Raw genomic sequence first — 27497 nt, 5'->3', positions numbered from 1 at the left:
ACTAAAATGCTCAAGATATTGTTATTCGCAATCAAATCTGCTTACAACTGTATATTTAGATAGGACAGTCGTAGAACTTTCTTGTGGTGAACGGGACACTCGAAATGCTCAAATTTGCCGAGTCTTTTTATTTAACGTTTTTAATTTAACGAATCAGGTAGAGAACCTGTTACCGTCTCTTGGAATAAAATAATAAATATAAAGGTTCATGTATTATAAAATAGTTCTGGAACGTTTATGTTACGTGAACGTGATCAGTGCGCTTGGTCCTAAATTCTAGCACGTTCAAAATATCTAAGAATTCCGTTAAATAGGGCATATGCGTTGGCAACTGCATTCGTGGAATATCTACAAGTCAACTAAATTGAGATTATTTTGTCAATAATCATGCAGCGTAATATTTGATGACATCTAAACCGGTTGTGGAATGAATGTATTCCAAAACCTATCTGATATTTTGACCTGTCATGTGGAACATTTTCGTTAATTTTGGAAACGGATATTGTTTTTTTTTTCTAATACATTTGAACACAATCCTAAACCTATAGTTAGTTCAATTTTACAATTTATTTCAGGTATTGATATTCTCTTGGATCGTCATTTGTGATGGCAATTTTGAATAATTTCTGAACTACACTTTAAAAATGAGCTTTTTTACAAATTATTGTTAGATTTGGAGTTGAATAAGTTCCTTAAGCTTATTGTTTTCTCATTGTGATTATTTCTTGTAATTATTTATATTTATAATAAGTTTACTATTGTAATCTTTTGGAGGAAATAATAAAGAGTATCTATCTATCTATCTGTACACCTTTTGGCACTTCAGTGCATCAGTAACCTGCTCTCTTAGATAAGTGGCAGACGAATATATTAATAGAATCGTTTCGGTTTGTGTCGTAATATTCGTGATGCACGTATCCAAAAAATGGATGAGCTTTAGTTCTATGGCGAGAGGTGTTGTTACCAAATTAGTATAAACAATAAAAGTATACTGATGTGCAGTGAGCGTTGTATGAATTCAATTAAATCTGACATACTAAACTGTTATAAAGTATATATACCTATATCTATTACCTGAATATTTAATACGCTAAAGTACAAACAGATCCTATTATAAATACAGTTACTACTTTCACTTATAATATGAGTATTTAGAATCTAACACTTTAGTATATGAATGGACTAACATAATCTGCTAGTTTATATTTATAGTCCGGGTTTCTTATTAATCGATTTAAAAAAGGGAGTACCTAAGTTCTCATTTCATCAATTCACAACCGATTTTGAGTTAATTATTTGTTATTTGACGTGCAATATCTTAAATGATTTTAAAATAAATTTGCTTTTGTAATATAGATATGTAATGCTATGTCTTTATATTCTTCTTTTTCAGTATATTCTCGTTTCTGTCGCAATAACTCCGTATTATCGTCGGCCATTACTGCCATATGTATTTGCTACTGAATACTATAGCATAGTACCTACCTACATCAGTAGTAATACTAGCACTATTTATTGGATTGAGTCGTGAGATTGCGCGGTAGCTGGATGAAATAAATGTGCAATGAAAACCTGCCTGGAGCATTTTTAAGGGACTCTATAAAGTTTCTTATACACAGTCCTAGGCCAGGATTTGGAGTTATTGGCCGTCTGGACTCTGTATTCTATCAAGGACATGCCATCCGTTATCACGGATAAGGTATTAGGAAATTGACTCCGTCTTTTTAGTGTAACATTGCAGTGAGAAGAATCGATAATAATTATTATTGTGTTATTATTTGACACGTAAAAACACAAATTATATAGATACTTTTGATAAAACGTTATTGTGGTTGTATGAAAAATTGGACAGCATTGACGGTTTTGGGTATTATGCAATATATAAAAGCAATTTTTCTCCGTCTTTGACGCGCACTCATGGGGCCCACACATACTTCGTGTAAATGGCGCTTAAGGAAAAGTTTGTATAATTTCTATAGTTTTACTGATACTAGTATTATGAACATTGGGCAACCTTACGATAAAACAGAATGACTAAGATATTTTTGTACGCAATCAACGTTATCTCTGAAGCAAGAGAATAGTATCAGTATAATTTTAGGCTCGAATTTGGTGAAGAAGAGAGAAGTGCCCTGCTCCTCATGCGACTGTTGGGCCGCTTGTTAAATATTATATCCAATTCGTCTTTTTCTTTAAGAGGGTCACTCTCTAGTTAGGTAATTATGAATAAATAGGCGTCTTGGATACTTGGTATAGATTAGTTGATTAGATTTATTTTGTTTAATTCCGCTACCATTAGTATGCGTGTGACTGCCAACATTTAAGGATTAATTAATATAAACAAGTTCAATAATCCACATTATTCATCAATTTTTAACCGTTATTCAGTCTGCGCACATGTTGCGGCATGTGTTTTATTTTAAAACGAGGCATCTTCAAATTAATAGATCGCTGCTAGGAGTCTAGTGTTAACTGTTCGGCGGTTTTTGGGCGCCGTAGTAGTAACTAATCCTCAAATATTGGCAGTCGCACGCTTACAAATGGTAACAGAATTAAACAAAACAAATCTAATTAACACAAAATAACACATAGTTCAGTAAAACCTTGGTATAAGATTTTATTTTGACTTCGAAGTCTATATATCGTCATAGTCGTAGAATACTGACGGATCTGACAAAGATTACATATAAAGATCCGTCAATATTTTACGACTATGACGATATGTGTAGATAGAATATAATTTTAATTTGTTTTATTTAGTCGTATCTTACGACGATTTGAGGATCGGAGTGGTTATACATTGCATTCTACAGGGTTGGTCGTAAAGGTTACACCAAGATAGAACTCAGTGATAGTATTCATAGAACTCAACAATTCACTATAGAACAAACTCAAAATTTTAAACTAATTTTTGCTTACAAGTCACGTAATTGATTTAATATGAGAGATGAAAAAATATGTTAAGATTTTAAGTTTTCTTTTTGGGGCAAATTTTTTAAATAAATTTATTAATACTGTCCTTGAGCTTCGGCCTTTACGATTAACTCTATATATTGAAAACCGGTTTCGATGATGTTTTTTTTATAGGAACTGTTTATTCTCGTTTTGGTGACATACTAATTTCAAGATTAAAGTAGTTATTTTTTTGAGGAATAAAATCTTATACTACATTGTATACAGTTATTAAAATAATCAACGCATGCAGTCGTGTTATACCTACTCCTACATGCAGTTTATTGCTCTATTACACAATCATTATTTATGGCTTGGTTTACTACAGGAATGCCGTTTTTTCTAAACAATTAAACTATGCAACTTGCTTCATTCAGTGGGTTGAATACGTGACGGGTTAAACATTAACGGTTAAATTAATCGTTGTAAATATATATTATCTACTACAATAAACTTGTAAGTGTCGAGGTTGGGATTCTAAATTTTTGCAAAAATTATTAAGAAATTGGTTTCTTTAGAGTCGGTAACGCTAACGTGACACACCTAGTATTGCAAGCTGCAATAACCGTTTACCTTTGGACGGATTGTATGCTTGTTTGCTACTTTTATAAAAAACCAGAGGCTAGAAATAAACAATGGAATTCACAGATATCTGTCATTGTTGTATAATAAAAATAAATGAATGATTATTAATCACTTTTAGAATAAGTAGATATATCTTTATTTGTTATGTCATACGGAAGAAATATGAACAGATTTTAACATTATATAAATGAAACCAGTGAATGGTTTATCAGAACCAGTCGAGCGAATTATATTAATACAGTAGTCAGTTTAAGAAGAAATACCATCGATGGTGTTGTTATTAAATAAATACATGATTTTACAAATTAAGTTAATATAACTACTTAGTATTATACGTACGTAATAACTTATTATTATTTTTGTGTACTCTTGAAATTAAGAAAAGAATAATTTCTTACATGATATTTTCATAACTTCATATAACTAACAATGTATTTTAAAACACTTTATTTTCGTTGCAAATCGTCGCTATAAATTATATTTATTTTCTTTATAATGTCATAAAGTCTAGGATGAGCGTACGACATACTTCCTCTTAAATATTACCCAGTTTCTTGCATACGCTTCTGTACTTATAAAATACTTTACGACGGTAACAAATATTGCCAGTTTTATGTCATGGATGCGATGTTTGTGCCTTTCTATTTCTTTAGTTTTAACGACTTGCCTCATGACACTAATTTTACTGTGGTTTAATCGATAATATAATGTCCGAGTCTAATTAATTGGCATTATTGTCAGCAAAATTTATTGGTCACATTACAGTTTTAAGGTGAAATAAATTTCTCACAGGGTCTTAACATTTTTTAAATATCTACGATGTACTTCGTGGAAGTCGATAAATGTTGATAAACTTGTTTTATTGTTCGCAAGCTATTTGCATGGAGATTAGCTTCGAAATTGCCTTGAGTTTCCCATTTATTGACTATTTGTTGTCTTATATAAATACGAGTAGTGAGTATGAAAGAAATATAATGAAATCGTCTCTATACCTGTTTTTTAACCTAATATTTTAATTTTATAATTTCACAAAATTACTGTTTTACGGACCATGGTAAATGTATTTGAAATTTAATTCACATTGGTTTTTAAAACAAAGATATCAAATGGAAAGTTTGATTTTAGGGATCAGTTAAATGTACTGTCAGCTCAGAATCAACGCTAATATCTGGTAGAGTTATGGCCCTTCACATTTTAAGTTAAAAAAAAAGGAAAAATTTGCAATTTGGCTATTATTAAATTACTATTATTAAAATAAATGTTTTATTTGTTTACAGATAATTTATATAACATATATGACATTCGCGATGGTGCTAAGGTAAGTTAATTATATGTTCTATCTACGGTACTTACAAACATTGAATTTGAGTCCGTTTAATCGTCTGTACGAACTACGAACTAGTTTGCTCTCAGATATTGATCAGTGGAGGTAGTTTTAATTTTTTTTAAGTAGTTACAAATATTTTATAAATAAATATAAACTTATTGAATCATGAATACTTAATACAATTCGAATAAAATCATCGAAGTCGAGCATCACTATGTTATAGAGATCGTTAAAAACGGTTATTTATCAATTTATGCAAATGTAATTTCGTCGTCTCTCAAAACACCGTATGGTCCGAGTAGCTTGAGACATCACCATCAATTTACGACCTCGCCGAGTCCCTATTCCGTAGTTCTGCGATGTTTTACCAAGTGTCAGTGTTAACTTGTGGCGCGGTTCAGCCGATGTCCCCAGCGTTCCCAACCACGAGTACATCGCAGGCGGTACACGGTCGTGCCGCACGCCTGCATAATGCGCGCCCACATTCAACTTGCAAGACCTATTTTTTGCTGTACCGGCACTGGGAGTGAATTTTAAATCGACATGTCTCTATAAGATCGGACCTTCCATTTATTATAAATTCAAGTATGTGCCCCTACTATTGTGTCTTAGTAAACCTATCGTGAATTCGTGATCGACCGTGATCTAGTTATGCTATCAGGACAAAGGGGATGAGATTATCCGATTATTACAGTCTTATTAATGCTTAAGTTGATAATGTTTAAATTTTAATAATTATGTAGGTATTGCTGATATTTTTCATGAAATCGTAAATATATTTAATGGGGGGTTTAAAATAGTTGGAAATATAAAGAAATGTGGTAGTTTTCTTTCAATTATTTGATTAGTTGACACATTACCTTGTATGTGTACGATGATACATTGCATTATAGGTTATTTCTCCATAAATAAAAACTTATTAATAAAAATGTATCTAATAAGTACTTTTTTTTATCTATTTTTACATATATTTAGATAGATAGATATATACTTTTTATTGTTTCATCCAAAAGCTATATTTATTCAAGTTATGAACTATAGTATGGGTGAAATGATTGTAACGGTAGCCGGGTACCGTGGAATAATCCGTCAATGTGGTTTTGCCATAGAATTGAGAGGTTGCCGCGTCGTGATGCTTCTGAGCTTCTTTCATGCTATTTGCCGAGACCTTTGTGTTCGAAGGTAAACTGTGTATATTGCGGTTCAGATAGTTCCAATGTTTTCTCTAGAATTGATTGGTGATTACGTTATCCATTCCTATCTCGCTTGTATGAAACTTCACCGTTCCCTCACCTCATTTATTATTTTTATAACAGTGCGCGTAATATTTTATACTAGATAAAGTATCATTAATATATATAAAAAAAAGTTAATAATATTTTTCCAGATTTTCAAAATTAATAAAATATTTTTTTCTTTGCAAGAGTTATTTAGTTAAAAAATATTTATTAGGATCTAATTTAAGAAAAGCCCAATCACAATAATCTCAGAATCTCATAATTATCGAAATAAATTATCACAAATAAAAAAAAAAAACTTCTATTTACAGATTATAAGTATGTATTTTAAACACGGACTTCTCGTTGTTCGAGTGTAACTCACACTTGACCGGTTTTATTTTAAAGCACATAATGTTCGTGTTTTGAAGTATTAGTTACATGTTATAAGATAAGGAAATTTGATAAAAAAAAAATGTTTAATTCTCGTTCATATATGTCTAACTGTAGGTCTGTGGTTTCATAGGTAGTTGCAGTCATGTAGTATTTCCAAGAAACGTCATAAGTGTAGTCGTAAAGCTATTTATTATTCTGTGCGCAGCAATTAGAATTCCAATCAAATATGCAACGATTTCAACATAAAATTTATTCCTGGTATCAATATCACAAGCCAAATGTGTTGTTTATTTCTTGTGTTTAGACTACACGTTAGCCCCGACTCCGCCCGTGGACACACCCACTTTATCTAGTCTGATATCTGCTCGTGCGATATTATGGGCAGTAATAATCTTTTACAGAGATTGTGTTTTCTAAAATAAATTAAATTAAGTGTCATTATTAATTGTGTATGCATATATAAAAATGTACTAAATAATAAAATTGTAATTAGATAATTTCTGTAGGTATATAGGAGAAGGAGATATTTAAGTAATTTCAGTCCCGGTGTTTTAAGTTTAATACAAGATTGTTTAAGGTACTTAGCGTAAGTTTTACTATAATAAAACTTTAAAAATTGCATGCTACCCTCACATGTTGATCCACACAAACAAAATTTGTCAAGGACCAAATCACAGGGGTTTAACAGTTCAGGTCGACCTCCACAAACATCCCTCTAAAAACTTATCGTGGTTAAATGTTTTGAATTTCGTCGGGATGGGCTAACTGTAACAAATCTGTAATCATTCCTCATTGGTGTCCTGCCAGCGTATGCCGATAACGCAGTTATCACTCATACAAAAGAAATATCTTTAATTGGCCTTGACTTTCTGAAAATTTAATTAGAAGTTTGTTCATCCTTGGGCGATATTTTATTTTAAAATTTTCTAACGAAGAATCTACCAACCACAGTACATCATATAGGTTCATCTACAATCCAATACACATACAGTTAAAGTTTAATTTGCTTTATAGTTGCACTCCAATTATAGGTAGTGAAATCGCGGCTAATTGAATCCCAATGCTATTTGTAATAGGCCGGTGAGAAAATTTGTACCTGAGATATGTTATTAAGATTAAGAACGGGAAATGTTTAGAATACAAGATTTATTACGTCGATATTTAAATGTTTGATGTTAAAATTACAGAGGCTATGTTTATTTTTAATCGACTTCCAAATGAGGAGATTTTCGATTGGTCTGTGTTTTTTGTTTACCGATTCTAATACTATTTTTGCAATCGATAGAGTTTACTTTTGTTGGTCTTATATTAATTTTAACACGATTGAAGTAGCTGCGGAGCAATATACTGTTTGGTGTGAAACAAAATTTACTTATAGACACTGGAGTTTGCGTTCTAAATTTAATTTACGTTGCACGATTTAATTTGTTTTAATATGAGAAAAGTTAAATAGCTCGTCGGTATAGTAGACGGTTACCACTTTACATCAGGTGGACCGTCAGCTTGTTTGCTATTCTAAGTTGTATAAAAAAAATAGTCAATTTTGTTGAAACCATTGAAATAGAAGAAGGTATTAATTTGTTTATATATATGCTCAACGGGAATTTTATGAACTTTTTCGTACTACGTTTGTCGTTTCCGACAAATGGTTCGATTTTATTCAGAAGTCCTCTTCAGGGAGCGTACTGTATTTTACGTAATGACATCTCGTCTCGCACTTTATACTAAAGACGCCTTCTGAATAAAGTCTAAACAATTTTCAGAAACGACAAACATATTAAATTCATATAATTCCCGTTGTGCATGTATATAGCAATATCTTTAAAAATGAACATAAGTTTTAAAAATAAGATACGTACTTATGGAATTTACAAGAATTCGTCATATATATGCATGCAAGTGGAATCAGTCCCTTCAGGATTATTCGTCCACTGCAGGACATTGGCTTCTTTGTGATATAGTCGTATGCCCACCGCGTAGATTTCTGAAATAATGTTTATTATTTACATATCAAGTTATTTTTTAAAAAAATTCTAAAATATTAATGTTCTCTAATGTTAATAGATTAAGTTAATGTAGGTACTAAAATAAATAAGTTTATTATATCTTTAAAATAAAAACTAAATTTTAGTAAGGTGTAAGCTATTCAGTAAAGCGATATACTCTTTCAAGATGTAAACACATATAAGAAATACAGGCGTCGCCATATTGAAATAGGAGAGGAGCTAGACGAATGTGTGCTATTTGTACCGGTCAGTCCCGACCCTTACCGCCGCTGGAGTAAAGCCTTGTTTAAATAGCTGGATCCCGATTAGTAAGCAAGTGCACTTGAACGAGCTGTTTTAGGAGTGTATTTTTTAAAGTTTAGATCCAAGGAGTAGTTACCAAGCTCACGGACTACAACACCATGCACACAATATACGGTTTAGCCGTAAATACTTTTATTTTCTGATTTTAGTACTATTATAGTCAATCTGATAAATATTTTAAATATATTCTAATTGTAGGTTTATAATGAGTAAGTCATTGTTGTACCTAATTACACAAGATAAGCGTTTCCTTATATATTTAGTTTTTTTTTAGTCCCAAACACAGTTAGGCTTTTTATTTTAATTTCACTCTGTAATACGAGTATGTAGAGTCGAATAGTATGTAACTTGTCATGCTATCAACTAAGAGAGAATTTTAGAAATTCCTAGGATAATTGGAGAAAATGTGTATCATATTTGTTTCACGTGTATTAAATCAAATAGTTAATGTCTAGTTTAGTGAAATATAAGTGTATATAGTGATTTTTTTTTACTGTACATATTGTTAACTTATGTAATCTATATCATTCTTTGAGAGAAACAATAAATAGTTTTTCATTCATTCATTTATTCATATTTCTGAAGCAAGTCGTCCAAACGGGGCTCGGTACTAGTTAACATATTGCGATACAAAGATTATCCTTAAGACTCTAAGACGTATTCAAAATTATCCATCGCGTGTGGTATCAGTAAGTACATAATTATACACTCATAATTCAACAAACGAAATGGCATTTCATTCGTAAATATTACTATAATAATATTAATCAAGAAGATGAAATTAATTGATAAGTTAACGTGACTACATGTGGGCGTGTTTTTGCTTCAAACTTGATTTTCGATAACTCTTACCACATTTAAAAAAAAAAAAACTAAATATTATTTTGGAGACTTTGTAAACAGATATAATTTAATTCATAAATACTGTTAAAATAATAAATTCACAGATCCACAGGAAAACTGCCTTGTATTTTAACTTGTAGTAACAAAATTCATCTGTTTAGGGCAAAAGCAATAAATTTAATACTAGTTGTAAATTTTTTCGCATAACTGTGGTAAAAGTAATGATATCGATTTCAAATGCAAAAATATCGCGTAATCTGTGACACCTTTTATAGAGTACACAAAAGGAACCTCTTTTTCACCTGGTTAAATACCTGGCCGCTTTCAGCATCCAAGGCATTTTCAGATATTTTACTTAAGTTTGTTTATTTCTGAAGCAATAATTTCAGTATGTATTCTATATTGATATTTATGTTGATATGTACATTGGTGGAACCATGTGCTGATAATAATATTACTTTTTAACTAGTTTTTAGTTCTTTAAGACTTGAAATCGTTTAATCATCCACATCGATCTCATTACTGTTAAATTTAATCTGCACCATATAAATAGGATAAAATGTTTGAAACCACATTTACAGTTCTAATTTATTAATCTACTTAAAGTATTACGAATTCCAAATATTTCTTGAAGTAAGCTGTTAACATCTTATGAATAATTATCAAGTTTAACCCTCCAAAACTGGGCGTAAGGTCCGTTATTGTTAGTAATGAGTTGTAGAATCGTTCCGGTTAATCAGCTTAAGGAGTTAGTGGACGAGGCCCGTTCGTATCTTAAAGGATAAAGTTTGAAGACGTAATAAGTGTAACAAATGGACTTCGCTGGACAGTTGTTTAATACAACAGTTGCAGGTTTCTCATAATCCCCCAAAATACTTGTCGCAAAATGTGATGTGTTTATGTCATGTTTTGAAACCGATATTGGTTAGCTAATGTTGTATGCAAAGTCCTCATTATGTTTTTTTTTTCTACAGGGATAATTTAAGGAACTTCATGTTATTTCGCAATAACCGTATAACATGAAGTTTCTTCAATTGTCCCTTTGCTTCACAAAAGTTATTCATTATGATTATTTAAATAACGTGATAAATTACTTACACAGGCTAAACTAATTATGTTAATTTTATAACTGCACTTATTTGTAAAGGTTTTGTAGTCTGTCTTCCTCGACGAATCTCTTCTTTTATCTCTTAATAAATTTAGAATAGTAGTCAATATATATCTATATTTTATCGAGAGACTAGACTTAACGAAAAATATTTACAAAAGAATGTATTACGTATATGTCTTATAATATAATTTTTCATAACTTGCAACTCATCCCACGTGCCATCCGGGCGGTCTATTGGCTTGACTAATCTGTTTAAGTAATGTACATTAATTAACGTCTTGGCTGTGGATTACCTGCTAGCGTTGTCCAGTATCTAACAACATTTTGTCAACCACAACCCGCATACAGCTATAGTAGCACAATTTCAACCATGATGGACATTAATTAGAATTATAACCAAGTCGTCTCTAATCTCTGTTGTAACTAATTTACTAGCATTAATATAACATTTATTGATCAGTTAGTTATTCAATGGTTATAAACATATTAATAATAAAGCTATGAATTATATAAGTATTTGATCATTTTATTTTTGTACTCTAGAATCTTTCATAACGCATGAATCCCAAGCCCATTTTTCCTATAAGATATATCGTTGTAAGGTTTTAAAGGAATATTTTGATAAGAATTTCTTGCGTATCCTCGTCAACGGATCTATAGACAAATGTAAGCCATTTGTTCTAACTGATTGGGCCGTTCAAGGGATGTATCTCGGTTGATTGTTTTCCACGAACCCTTCCTATGTGGCGTATAAATGAAATCTGCTGATGGTGGCCGCAGATAGCCAATCTGTGTGCTGATGTATTGAACCCTTTTGATATTCCGCCGCTTCATGGAAACATCGTGCTACTTTTACTTTCGCGCTTAGTCATTTGTAATAAGGTGTACCGTTACCGTTGGCTTTTTGAAAACCATCCTGCCGTTCTATCTATTTACTTAAATAACACAATAAAGTAGTAGTAGTTTATGATAATATTCAGAATTTACAATACTGTACAATATTATTAAGTTTGTAGACATAGATTTTGATCATCTCAGATTTCACCTAACAATGTATGTAATATTTCAAACAGTTTTTGCAATATTTCTCCACGGCCCGTTCATTTGTATCCCCGTCTAGGATTTATTTGCAGGGAACATTATATCGTCAAAGCAACTAGCGTCCTGCATGGTATGTATTCATATTAATGGCCTCTTGGCGGCTTATTCATATTTTACACGAGCAAACAGATTGTGTGTAATAATTGGATATGCGTCAAGCTTGTCACGGTAATGTGGCCATAAGTTAGCCGGTGGCCCCAAGCGCGTGTCATTATGCCAATCCCGACAATTGAGGCTCACCGGCCTGACGCCCCGACAGCATACACATGATCTATGAGGTGATATTATGAGCTGGACTGGCTGCCGCAAATTAGGACGCCACGCTCGTTTACATTGTATTTGTCAGTTGCTGGTTAGTGGCGAGGCGGTGACTCGGAAGTAACCAATGAATTATTAACTTAGAAGAATTTCTTAATTAATTTTATACTTTCAAATTATTCCATGAAATAAGCTCCAACAAATATTTCCTTGTAATTAACCTAGATGCATCGATTTTGTATTTGTTACATTGTTTCAATGTTTAGTTGACAAATGCTTATTAGGGGATTAGAGTCTAATCTCTATTGATTCAAATAGTACAATATATTTATTAAAACTTAATAGTAATTTATTAATAACTTGTTATTAAAATCTTTAATGGGAAATACATGCGACAATACACAGAGGACCCATAAATAAAAAAATCTTATAGTCTTCGATTGAATATAGATAACACCACCTGAGGAAAAAAAAACACTTTCGATTTCTACTTGCATATCAACACAACGATTCAGAAAATCAATTTCACGATCAGATAACAAGCGAAACACTAACAACGAACAGATATCGTCGTGATCACAACCTGTAAATATTGTTGCTAATGCGGGCCCGGCAACGTTAACACCCACAACGTTTGATTAAGAGCGGGCTAATGAAATTAATAACCGTGGAACACTAGCGCCTCCTTCGCTCTTGACAAATGACCGAGTGTAATTTCACACGGGACCGTAATAATACAATGTCGAAGCGTACTTTACGAATATCCGTTATAAGCAACAAGTTTAGAAAACATTCCTTGATGTCTTTTAAACAGAGTTCAGGTGTATCTATATATTATTTTCACATATACTCGTAAGAACACTGGTCGACCTGTCACGATTACTGATACTCGACAAGTGTAAATTATAGATTCGTAACTTTTTCCATTTTTAATTAATATTATTCCAACTTGATAATAATATTTTAATTTCTTTTTTTTGTCCTGTCTTGTTGCACACACTTTAGTTTGTTTTAATGTATGCCTATTCGTCAAGTATGTTGCAAATAAGATATTATACTATTTAGCTGTTGTTCTATAACCATTTAAAATTATATTATTGTGATGAATGTTTTGGTCGATGCAGATTGTAAAATCAGTGATAAACACTGCAAATGATGTCAGAATTTCGGGCTTATGTGCGTATCTTAGTTTAAAATTGATCACGGAAATTGATGTAGGTATCTAGAAGATTGAATTGTATTAAATCCTTTTCGTCAACTTGTAAAAATGTAAACAGTTAACAAACGCGAAGTATATATTGATATAGTTTAAATGCTTCATGGTAACAATTGCTCATGCATGATCCAAACGAGCGACTTAAATCTGCACAGTACAAATTGTAGCTCATTTACATACCGTAACTGGCCTTGCAATGTATGCAGCAATTACGAGTGTACTCAAATTTCCGTTAAGCCGTGATATAGTGGTAGCATAGAGAGCAAGAGTTTATCATAGCCCTTGTCCAGCTAGGACGGGGCCCGGACATAGGGAAACGAGATCGTCGCTCGGCGAGGCGCGGGCGCAACCGATAAATCTGCGCACTTAACTCGCAACCGGTAAATAACTATGGGATTTCCGCGTGCGAGAACGCGATCCTTTCGAGCATAAATCTATGCCCATATTGTGATATTGTGTTGCCATTATGGTCTCCTAGAAGGCTGGATGTCACATAAATACACAGAACTTGCGGTTAAGCCTCCGTCTTCTCAATGGATCTGTCTCTGACAGCTGCGGTTTCCATAACTCTTGCTTACGGGAAATGTTTATATATCTATTGTTGATTTACTTATTACACGGAGTAATGATAAATGAGAGTTTTAAATATCATGTATTCATATTTATTATGTCATGTTATTGTGAGTTGTTAATATGCATTGTTGTCATTTGGCTTATCTTGAATAATTTTATTGGCAGTAAGAATCCATTTAAATGTAATATATAATAATATGTATGTAAATAAATCATTTCACTTGATGATGTTGATATCAGCCCTTATATATATACTGCTGGATATAAGTTTCCCTTTTGGAAGGTTTTGCCAATTTATGTCATGCAAGGCAGGTGGTTTGGCAACTGCAGTTAGACTTTGATAATGTTTTAAAAGGGACGCTGCAGCCCATCTCTTGACCATTAAGTTCCCTTAGTCGCTTCTTCCAACAATCACGGGAAAGAAAGGGGTGGTCTATTCTACGGAACCACAGGGTCGTTATATAACATTCAACTTACCTTACTACCAAAAAAAAATGATGATGCATAATCATGAATTGATTTTTTAATTTTTATTTATGTACAAAATTACCACCGACTGATTTACTTTTTCAATGTTTATATGTATATTTTTTGTTGCTACAAATCCGCGACAAGTGGTATGTATAACCAATTCTGTCATCGATGTTGCCTTTTGCACGTTCTAATAGGGCAGGCGTGCTATCTCGATCGCACCGACGAACGAGCGATGCTACACGTGTTCCGAACGAAATTACCATTATTATCGATCATCTCGCGCCAGCGTCTCGTAACGACCCTCAATAGGCGCGACTGGGTCTTGCGAATCTTATCGTGCGCCAGTAAACGCCAACCTCGTCCCGTTACGGCCATCCTGCTCAATTTATGGCTTGTTTACTTTATACAGATAAAAAACATTTTTAGGTGTTTCTTAAACTTTTTAGGCCATTGCTTCATTGACTGCGACGTCAAACGCATGAGTTTATGGCATCTCAACATTTCAACGTCTAGTCAACCATACGACGACAGCAACAAATCTCGGTTTAATCACTACAATGATAGTCTTCTTATTACAAGTCTGTTAAGTGCTTCACAGAAAATTGAATTGTAATTGCGCTCTAAGAGAAATGCTAAACGGTTCATTCTTTCTTGATTGCACGTTTGTCGACTAGCAATGTTGCTTCTAATCTTGCATGCGATGCTTATGGCAATTATTGCATATTAGTGGTTCGTTGTACGTTCGCAATTTATGTTTATGATTTAAATTGTTTCTCGTAAAGATAATTTGTGTTTATGTGTAACATCTTTTGTATTGTGTGTATGATGTATTGAGTCTATTCGAGGGTGTTCTTTTATCTCGTTGTGTGCAAGTTATTGAGACTGCTTTGTTACTATGTCTGGACGATGCTAATTTTATTTACTGTCCGTGAAATTGGATGCCGCATGCGTTTCGTTCGCATCTCGTTGATAATTTGTATTGAAATATTTAATGCACAATCTCCTGAATACAATATGATTATTACGATTTACTTAAATTGTAATATTGGAACATCAACATGATAATGTTGTAAATGATTCTATTTTGTAACTACATTTTGCTTTTATCCTTATCTCTTGTTTATTATATTGTTTTCTCTACAAGATACTTATTACATGTGTGCATTTTATAGATCATATGATAGAACATTATATTTAGATACTTAAATGTGTGAGAAGATTGCAATAAACATAATGTAAATTGTGCAAAATAAGTTTGATCAGAGGTTATTATTCAGCTAAATGTACTTGTTAAAAAGCCAACTGGTAACATTAAATCGTGCAGGTTTTCACTTAGTTACATGTCTGATCTACGCTGCATTTCAAGTCACCACACCTTTATTCGTATAATAACATAAACAAAACGTTTAAGGGTGTGAGGAGCTTTCACAAAGCTCTTGTGATTATAATCGAAAGTAGTCTTTTGGTAAAACATAAAGAAGTTAGTACCTATATGCAATTTATAATTTTAGGATTGTAAGTTGACATAATTGATACCTAAAAAGTTCTTTATTATTTTATTTCTAAATAAAAGATTTCCTTTATTTAATTAAGACAAAATAAAATTCTTAATAACACCTCTAATTATATAATAAATAAACTGAAGGGTTTGGGCTAAGAAATCAGAGAACAATGTATATATATTTGTCTTGATTTCAAATAAATTATTTAGACACATAGTTTAGAGTAAGAATATTTTATAAGTTTTACAAAATTTTTACCTACTTGATTTCCTATTTTAAAAATTATATTGAAAAAGTACCTATTATAATATAGTAAGTATATTTATGTGAAAGTTTTCCTACGCTAAATTACTTTGAAATTTGAACCTGAATCTATTATACGTCGTAAGATTTTATGAGTAATGGGTGTTAAATCGTGTCAACTGTAAATATTTTACTTTCTCTGGAAAATTACGAGCAACTGTGATCTATTGTAGGAATATAGATTTTGTGTCGGGATTAGAGGAGATATTGTGTTTAATAGATATTACATGGAACTAGATGGCGCTGTGTTTAGACGAGTTACACAATTCTGTTTTTCCTGTTTTATTTCTAGTATCAACGGAGATTATAGGTTCTGTATGTTTTTTTTTTAATCATTTGAATTATTTTTCGAAAACGATCTTAGATAAAAGTATGAAGCACTCATTAAATGTTATAAAGTAAATGCTGTGAATACCTATAATAGGCATGTGCATTAATATTGTATTATATTTAATGTTTGTTATACCTACATGTTATAATGCAATATGCTGTTGGTGTTCCTTTAAATAAATAAATAAATTTAGTATAGTTTGCATTATGGATACTAGATAATTGATAGCCGCCTTTTTTTTCTTAAATTATATATAGAAAATATTCAGACCAATACACACAGACGTGTGTGACAGGTAGGCGTGTTAAGATTTATAAAGCTCATCAATAGATTGCAGATAATAATGAAAATGAAAGCAAATGTTAATATTCTTTAATTGACTCAATATATCATTACACATTTAAGATTGACTACGGTATAACTCACAAAACAGCAGTTTTGTATAACTCGTTAACATAGAGTCACAGGTAAACAGAGCCTGGTGCGAAAGTAAATAAATGTGTCTGCTTTATTTAGTAGCGAAGTCGTTCTCTCTCTGTTTTATTAAGTTGGTATAAATTCCAGTAGGCGAGATAGCTACAATCTACAACTGATATATAAATATAGATTATCAAATGTAATCCTTACTAATATTATAAACGTGAAAGTGACTTTATTTGTTTGTTTGTTACCTTCTGTTATTATTAATTTTTTTACCAGATAAATACATTCTGAACCTTGTAGTAGATTCATAAAAAATAACGATTTAAAAATGCTTGTAAACATGTCTATTTGAATAAAGATATTGAATTTGAATTTGAGCATAATTTCTAGTCCCTATTAAATGTTTTATTTATATATTAGCTAATTATTATACTGTATATGTATTGTATTTAGGTAATAAATTTATTATTATAAATAAACGGTCAAATATTTATTTTACAGTTGATCCTTTAGTGATTTTCTCGCGTCTGTTGGCTTCTGTCTTACCAAATAATGAACACAGTCTGCAAGTAGAAAGTGTACATTTTAAATTAAAACGAGTTAATTGAGAATTCAACTTAATTGCGATAGAATTATACAAGTCTCCGTCGTGACATTAACTAAATGGTAACTGCACCATCTCTTATATCAAGCATTTCCTTCATTAAGCTTCGTTTATACAAGACCAACTCGTAAAATTAGACTCACATCGATTGCAATCGAGAAATAATCGAGAAAAGCTGAATGCTCCTACCTCACAGCATGCGATTCGCTATAATATAAAAATTAACACCGTAGGCACAGGCATAGTTTTGTGTAATTGTGTGGATTGATAATTAATTCATATTTGAAATAAGAATGCATGCGATATTATTTCAGTTAGGAGAGTAAATAGACAACGCAGCAGTAAAAAATAAAAATATGAATTCAAGAATGTCGCGGCAAAATAGCTTGGCAGGCTGATCGGCAACCGCAGTTAGGCTTTAGAGATGTTTAAAGAGGGACGCAGCTGTCCATCCCTCGCCCTCCCTTAGTCGCTTCTTACGATGCCCACGGGAAGGGAAGGGGTGGCCCATTCTACGCCGAGACCACACAGTGAATTCTTTGCATAAACATCACTAAATTTAATTTTCATAACTGAGTTTTATGTCAGGCTTACATGTTAATTTTGAAATATTTTAATAAATTAAAACCGTTGTTTTATTTTAGAAAATTCTTAAATTATCGCTTTTTATCGCCGATTCGCTTTTCATCAGTGGTGAAGCTATTGCCTAACGAATCCGTGAGAACCGAACTGACCCTTTCGCACAAGTGTGAAATGACATTTACAACGCGATTTCCACCGGTATTCCTGTAATTAGATCGCAATTCGTATCGTTATCGTTAATGTTTGTGTACCAAATAATATTGGATACGGTGTTATTAGTTTATTTGCTAAATTCAAAACTGCTTTCTCTGAGTAATTTTGTCGATGTTCTGACGCGCATTTCTCTAAATCTATCTCTAAAATTAAAATTTTAATGTTATATTACAGCGAAATCTTTATTCTAAGGACCAATATGCACTAATTTTATAATAAATTTAAGTCAAAATTATTATAAATTTAATTTCATTTTTTTTTGTTTAATTTGTTTTATAAACTAATAATTTTCCGAAACTATTAAATTGAAATGGGTTAAGACAAACGATTATAGAAATGACGCTTCAGAAACGACACCATTTACTTTGAAGTAACAAAAAATTTTATCTGTTTTTTTTTTGCGATTACGTTACGTGATTGCGTTGCCAATTTGAATTTAATAAATACCCTTATTAATTTTATGATGACTGAAACTTCCGTTTTTATTTGCAGAACAAAAAAAAAACTATTGTAAAAGCACCCTTGTAGACTAGACTACTTTCAAATATGTAATGTGCTTAAAATGTAGGTAATTAATAAAACTTTAATTCTTGGATTTAAGTCTAAGAATTAACAAACAATTTTTTAGATAAAAGAAAACAAGATAAATTACACGATGAGCTTAATTGTAAAAATTACTGTTTTTAATGTTTAGATAAATATTCTTAAAAAGTATGTTACTATTTTTATAATAGTAATAGTGACAAAATTTACATATTTTGTTTGCTACGAGTATCTATTGTAATATTGTGAATTGTAAAACTAGTTCAAGGACAAAGCCTACTGGTATGTGGAACAGGCTGACCTGATGGAAAATGATAATCGTCGCCTATAGGCGTAAAAAGGTAAACTTTTCTAAAGATTACCATAGAAACCACACAATATACTGTACCGCCCTCAGTACCGTTCATACGACTGTCTTCCAAGTTGCTGTAAACTATCACAATCAGACATCAGTGTAGTCCTGGCATAGAATAGGCTGTCCTTTCCTTTCCCGTAGGTGTAGGAGGCGACTAAGGGAACTTAATGGTCGAGGGATGGGAAGCAGCGCCTATCTTAGATCATCACCTAAGCCTAACTGTGATTGCCATCCCGTCTGCCACGTGTGGTAACTATTGGCAAAACTATGGTCAACAATGGATAGGTAATAATAATATGATGTATGGCATGCATTAATAAGAACAAAAGAGCACGTTTTTGACAACAAACGTGCTCTCTTACATACATACATACATATCTGTCACGCCTGTCTCCCATTAGGGTAGGCAGAAACAATGGAACGCCAAATGCTTCGATTCAAACAAACCTCTTTCGCTTCTTCCACATTCATCAATCTTTTCATACATGCTTGCTGGTTACGGGTGCTCTCTTGTTACCAATAAATCGATGCAGTGGTCAAAGATCTCAAAATAATTTTGAGAATAAATTGAAATAATTAATTTTTCATTGTTTATTGTAATTGCTGTCAAACTTAGGATTACCTTTCAAAGAGATGATTATGTCTTAAGAGTTTTAGAAATTTGCTACTTGTTTGTTTGCATGTTTTAAGGAGTTGCTATTATTGTACTTTTAAAACATAAACGAATAACGATTCCGTGCTTCTTGTCTATGCCCTTTTTATTGAAAGACAATCTCGCTAATAGTGTTTTAATAGTTCAATCGATGTAGACGTAAATGGAACAGAGAAAGAAAGATAATTTTTTCAGAAAACCATAGAGGGCTGATTGTTTGAATTAAGTAGTATAGGATTACTGCGAATAATGATGGGTTGATAGTCGATAGACACGCCTCTTTAATTCAGTAGCAAGGACTTAGTTCATCGTAAATATTAAAATCTATTGTGTACCACTCATTGGAGAGTCAATCAAGTTTTCAATAAACCACACACATACAAAACAATAGGGCAACGAAGGGTAATATGAATAAGGAAACAATTATTTATGGATCTGTCCACATTTGTAAATTTATGTTGAGGTAGACGGACACTTGCATGTGGTTTTATTGAATAGCAAACACGATTTATGTATTCCTTTTATATGTATTTGTAAATATATATTTGTTTGAAGATCTGTGTTTGGTGAACAAACATGTATGTTTAATTGAAAACACGTTTTATTACACTTAATTATGTTAATTGCATTAGTTACTACGTCGACTGTAAATTGACCCCCTTATTAGAAAAAAAACTTTAAACCTTTCATTATCCTATTTTAGCTATTGAAATACGAGGTCTGTCCGGAAAGTTCGTATAAAAGTGTTCTGGAATGCGAGAAAGAGGAGTGGGGAGGCCAGGTAAGCGCAGGACCCCTTCCTTATGTCCCTAACAATGCTTCAGTTCTGGTCTGACCGCCGTGCGGTGCGAACTGGCTTGTCACGCCATCTGTGAAGTTACCTCTTAACGAAACCCCGTCGGCATGGAGCCCGCTTCCGTTGAAGAGCAGCGCGTCGTAATCAAGTTTCTCTCGAAACTCGGCAAGAATGGCCGTGAAATTTTTGCCGATCTCAGAACAGTTTATGGGGATGATGCTGTGAAGGAACCAACCGTCCACAAGTGGCTAAAAAGATTCAGAGAGGGCCGAGAAAGAGTTCGATGTTCGGGGGATTGTCCATCAAGAATTCGTCCCTCCAGGCCAGACAGTTGATGGAAAATTCTACGTCGATGTGCTCAGACGCCTCAAAGCTCGTGTGGCACGAGTTCGTCCAGAATTGGCGCGAGAGGGGCGTTGGATTCTTCACCACGACAATGCCCCTGCCCACACCTCTCTTGTTGTCCGTGAGTTTTTGAGTAAAAATTCCATTACGGTGACCGAACACCCCCCCTATTCGCCGGATTTGGCCCCGTGTGACTTCTTCTTGTTCCCAAAAACCAAATTGGTACTTCGGGGGCGGCATTTGGGGGACATAAATGAGATAAAAAAAGCTACGACGGGGCAGCTGAGAAACCTACAACCAGAGGACTTTCAAGGAGCCTTCTCACAGTGGAAACGGCGTTGGCACAAGTGCATTATGTCACAGGGGAGTACTTTGAAGGGGATAAAATTGATGTACCTGAATAATTGTAAAATAAAATTTTTAAAAAACTTTTATACGTACTTTCCGGACAAACCTCGTATTTTGTCTTTTTGGCTAAATTTTCAATTTGAAAAAACAGAGACAAAACACTTGAATAACTAAGGTAGGTTGGTAAGGGGTTTTATTTTTATATATAAGGGGGTAAATGTGTAAATTAATATATTTTTATAACTATAAATGTATTGGTTAATAGTTTCAGTCGAGAGCTATTGATGAGAAAAGGCTACTACTTTCCATCAGATGGGCCGTCAACTTGATTGGCATTCTATTAGACAGAAAATATTTAGTTCCTAATTAGATTCGTTTAGAACTGAAAGGTTTATTGCTGACATACAAATAATATTGACATAACAATAAGGTTTAATGGAGCCCTTAAAAGAATGACTATTTATCGTTTGGTACTTTTATTATTTTTGCTATGTTATAAATATTTTCATTAAGTATATGTTCACTTCTTTAATAATGATAAAATAATGAATTAAGTAAAACTTTTCATTATATCTCGGTGTTAGGGATAATACTATGGCACAAATACGCGTCCATTGTTAACTTTCTCATAAGCAAGATTGGACTTGATAAAAACCTATTGGTGTCAGCCTCTCAGATTGTGGCGGGCGTACCTGAAAGCGCATGTACTGCACCTATCTCGCCGACACGGACCATGGGCTAAGCACACACTAGGATGACACCGATCAAGTTATAAGAGATTAGCGGTTATCCGTTTTATTAATTGTGATCATTGCATGTATACCTACATATAAATATTTAACCATTGAATTCTTAAAATACGAACCATATCATAACGATTTATTCTAAATCCAAATTATGTTTTTAGCTAAATTATATATTAATTTTGTTGTATGGCATGACGAAGAACTGTATAATAAATTATATAATAAATTGGATTCAATATCTAAAAATAAGATAGTTACAAATAAATGATAGTTTATACCTGATAATTGTTACGTAGAAGAAAAAAAATATATACACATAATGACGTTTGACCATATAAGGCGTTGAATGGGCGCATTACAATTTATTTTATTGGGTTACTATTATTTTCATTATATCAAATATAAAATAAGTTTATTCACCTTCAGTAAATTACCAACAGTTTATTATGTTATAATAATTAGAATAATAGTGAACATTTCGAATTGTGTTTTTCATGGTGGTATTTAAATGATTCTATAGTTTACGATATAATAAATCTATAAATTCATATCGTTATAATAAATAATTATTACAAAATATAATGCTATAGAAAATGAAATATTCCATTTTTTATATTTATTAAGACATTTCATGCGAATTTAATCGATTAAACATGGAAAGTGGTATTTTTACAATTTTCTAAATGTAAGTAGACCAAATGATCGTATTTTATCTCGGTTTATTTTTGATGATTAGGTATTGTGTATTGTATTATAAAATGCGTAACAACTTTCCTGCTAATGTTGTTATATTTCAGAAATTATATTACAGATTTTAAACTTACCGACCGTTTGAAAGTAAAAAATATATTGTGTTTTTACGTTTATAATATTATTATTAAAATATGGTCTAAAAAGAGATAATTTATTATTTTGATTTTGGGCTAATCAGCAGTAATTAGTATGTTAATCAATTAATCCAGTAAGTCATATCCACTGAATATTATTATGGATTTACTCATATAAGGTCGTCGAGTTATGAATATTTTTATTTTATTTGTTATAATACAATCATATAAAGTATTAACATAAATATCATAAGGTACTTTTTATGTTATAGAAAATTAACATAACATTAAATGCAACGTTCACGGTAACAAAACTTTAGCCTACCACTCCACTGTCCGCTCCTCCCAATAATTGGGACCACAACAATTTTACCTTTCACCGTCGAGAGATATTGTCCATGCAGCCCCGATCCCTACGGCTCATTACCATATACTGCGCCCGTGACAGCTTCGCAATTAACTATCAGTTTATTGTTGTTGAATTATAAACTGCGTCGCGAGATATCACTTCTGGGTATGCTTCACAGTTGCTCTTGCACTTTCGTCTCTGTTATTCCGTATAGCCAATGTACGCCTTATGAGGTAAACTAGAAAGTTCACTCTAACGGTGTGCTTAAAAATAATGATACCCTTTGCGTTGAATAGAAATAGTTAATATAATACTTATTCTATTTTGGGGATCTAGGTTTGTTTGTATGATAATTTTTGGAACTACTGATTCGGTTCAAAAAATTCTTTCGTTAGTAAATCTACATTGTTTCTGTCGAATATTAATCTATTATAATGAGTTACGAATAATTATTAATACCGAGGACTGTGATTTTAAAAGTAACGTTACGTAAAACTAATATGATGAAAGACTTAAATACAAAAACTACGCATTTATGTGCATGCGTTATCAATTCTGTTTTGATAAAAAAAAAAATACATAAAAATAACATTTTAATAAAAAAAAAAAAACCTTTATAGTAATTGAAGATATAAAATGAAAAAATATCGTGGACAAATAAGGTGAGAATACAAAAAAGAAATATGGTTCATAACGAGCAGCTGTCCAGCTACAAAAAAAAACAAGGATTAAAATTATAAAATCTAAACATAGCTTGATATACGCAAAATGAATCAGAGCAGTAACCATAATGTTTCAGATCATAGAACTGAAAGTCGGTTGAAGCAATTGCGTCGTATTGACAAACATTATGTTCATGTGAATAGTGGATACTTCGTGATTTTAATGTAGAAGCGACTTGTGTACGAGCCATTCAATTTAAATTTAATGCCGGATCGCCGTAAATGTCAGGAATAGAGTTGGAATCGAGATGAGCGCGTAAGCAGTACCTGTTTAAAAAGTCTGCTTGTCATCATAAACGCAATATTTGTCTGATTGTATTGGTCTGGTGATTTCTATGTATATTGTATGTTTATCTACAAAAAAATAAAATAAATGAATTTAAATATGTTTATCAGTCATCACACGTCCATCATCGTAATCATCATTATTTTAGCCATTATCCGCCCACTGCTGGACATAGGCCTCTCCCATAGACAGCCATAAGGAACGGTCCTTAGCCACGTCTCGTCAAGTCCATAGTAAGTATAAATTCTGTTTAGTTTTGTGCTACTTGATTTAGTTTGGTACTATATAATATATAAAGCGGAATTTATATTTATATATATATTTTATGAGTGAACCTAACAACCCTGCCTGCGCTAACGGCATACGCTTGTGCAGCATCAATGAAGGGTGATAGATGAGAATGAAAACAGGCCAGTTAGCCCATCATGATGAATTCATCAGGAATTAACCATGATAGTTTCCAGGGAGAACCGCGAGGAGGTCGACCTGGTTGGGTATATTGCTAGCAATGGGATTCTCAGTCTCTATTACTAACAATACCTTTCCCCCCATATTTATATATTTGTTGGCCTAATTTGTAAATCTTTTGTTTTTTATTATTTAATTTATTGATTAGAAAAGTATTAATTAGTTTTTTTGGTACAGCTAAGTTACAGATATGATGATACAAAGATCACAACATTACACACTTATTAAGCAATCTTAAAAAGGAGTTTCCTAATTCATTTGCTTTCTTTGTTATACGAGATCTTCACTAATTTTTAAACCGCTTTTAATAACTCTTTTTGCAAATTATAACGTGATGGGTATGTTATCTTGACTCATTTAACCTTGTCACAATTAAAGTCGCTACTTTTGCAGAGCAGATAATAAATTATTGCTTTCTTATTTTAAACGCTCGATTGTTAAATCTACGAGCCAAAAATTTTGATAGAAGACTAGCTAAGTCTTGTTTTGTGACAAAAAAACATTTCAAGTGAAAGCCTTTCCGCTTAAACGTTTATATTGATTTTGAGCCGTTTTTCAGTCTGTCACATCTTTATACAGGAAGCTAAATATTTTTTATATATTTTGATATTTAAAATCAATCGTTACCCCACTGTGTGCTTGATTTTTATTGGACATGAATATTAACAAGATCAAAACAATAATATATGTTATTATGTTAGCACTATTAGAAATTTAAATTGACCAAATTTTATAGGTTTCGGAAATATTTTATTTTTTAGCCGTCCGTTATTGACTTGTAGATTAAGATGTTGATTTGTTTTTCCGGTTTTTTTTTTATATAATTAGCAGCTGTTTCTGTGTTTTAGTAAAGGTCATTCATTTCTTTGTTTTTATTTTTAACTGATTTTTAAAAAGGAAGGAGGTTTCCGTTTTGTATGTTTTTTTTTGTTTGTAGTGCTTATATCTTGCCAATAAAATTCAGAATTTTTTGTTACGATAAATGTGTTGATTCCTTTTTTATTTCCTTCGTTAGTTTCACAATAATTTTGTCGACACTATTGTCGATAGTAATTCTAGAATTTTTTCTTTAAGTTTTTTTTTTAATATTACAATATATATTGACAATGATTATGTACCACACATAATCATTGTCAATATATTTAAATTAAGTAAGTATTAAAACTTATAATTTATGAATAATATGATATCTATTTTTAAATTAACATTTCCTGTTATTTTTGCATGAAGTCTGCTAATTATGGACATCTGCAGAAGTGATAGTGAAGTATTTGATACATCAAGGTTAATGTGTACAAGCTAACGAAACCTGAAGGCCCGTGAGGTTCGTCGCATGCAACAATATTATTGCACCTGCCTGCGCCGGCGCACCCGCTCATGATCATATATCTAAGCGAGTGACGTTTACATTTAAATAATTATAAATTGCAATAAACATAGTGAAAACATAATATTTATCAACGAAGGTAATTATCGGGAAATCTTTGTGTTTTAACATAAATTATAATTATTACTAATTATTATTTAGTAATTTGATAATTAAGTTTTAGGTGTGGATTGATTAGACATATTTTAGTCGTTATTTTAATTAAAAAAATGACATCTATTACATGGTATTTAATTGTTTACTGCAAATAATATGAAAGTAGTTTGTTAAGTACTAGTTATATCCCATGGATTTCCCCACGGCAATCAATACATAAAGTATTCTATGTGTTAAGTTAGGATATAACCCACCCTTGCACCATATTTAATTCAAATCCGTTTGCTAGTTTTGCGTGAAAGAGTAACAAACATGTGTCCATGCAAACTTTCGCAGTTATAGTATTAAAGGGATAAAATATATAAATATATTAACTCGGTAGAAATATGTCTTGTATTTTGGTATTTAATAAATGTAAATATAAATTGTATCGTTAGTAAAGTTACAAACAAATGAACAAGAATTGCAAGGAATTTATACGAATCGTGAATAGTAAACGTATTAATACAAGAAATGTGAATATATGCTCTGTAAACATGTTTGGATGTTTGTTACTTAAATACTAGTGTATAAACGGTTTTGAATGAATTTTGGTATATAAATAGACAGTATCCTGTATTTAACTTATAATAATTTTATACTAATTCACGTGGGCAAAACCGCAAGTTGCAACGAGTTTTTAATAAATTACATAGTGTTTATTGCATCGACGTTCTCGCCAATAAATATTGCTAGAACATAAATGTCAATTTAGTTTACATTGTCTTTGTATGGCGAAGTAGTGGGTGCTAGTGGTGTAAGTCTGTTAGGCACTTGGTATTGTAGTAACTTACAGTAATTTGTGGCTTCGTTTAAATTGTTTAGATTCTCTATCTCTTTCGTTTTATTAGTTAGTAAATTATTTTTTCTTATTTTTTATACTTAAATAATAACTAATTTATATTACAGACAAAAATAAGTAAATATTATTAAAAAAAATAAGATAATAAGCCTTCGAACAGGCATTTTTAATTTTTTTTATCATTGTGGTGATAACGATCATCACCCTACGTTTCCATATCTACATCTATTTCTTCTGCTTCAATTTTATCGTGATTATTTATCACAAATTTGCAAAACATGATATTATGCATGTTAATTGTTTGTATATAGGATGTTGGGCTCCCCTCTCGGGGGTTTTGCCAGTGGTTGCTGCGCTTGGCAGATGGCAACCGCAGTTAGGCTTCGGTGATGTTTTAAGAGGGATGCAGCTACCCA

The 27497-nt window shown here is 32.0% G+C and overlaps 1 protein-coding gene across 2 annotated transcripts in view; it reads left to right on the top strand.

Moving 5' to 3' along the window:
- The window catches only part of LOC113521180 (protein N-terminal asparagine amidohydrolase), a 107041-nt gene that overhangs the window by 18067 nt on the left and 61477 nt on the right, over positions 1–27497 (top strand). For both annotated transcript variants that reach the window (XM_052894038.1, XM_031912859.2), the window contains exon 2: positions 4815–4855. The gene's annotated coding sequence lies outside the window, so the exon portion shown is untranslated. The remainder of the gene's footprint in view (positions 1–4814; positions 4856–27497) is intronic.

The sequence above is a fragment of the Galleria mellonella genome, unplaced genomic scaffold (assembly GCF_026898425.1).
Source record: "Galleria mellonella isolate WM207_F2 unplaced genomic scaffold, CSIRO_AGI_GalMel_v1 utg19, whole genome shotgun sequence".
Taxonomy (NCBI): domain Eukaryota; kingdom Metazoa; phylum Arthropoda; class Insecta; order Lepidoptera; family Pyralidae; genus Galleria; species Galleria mellonella.
Note: the sequence above shows the minus strand (reverse complement) of the source record. Positions and strands in the feature narration are given on the sequence as shown.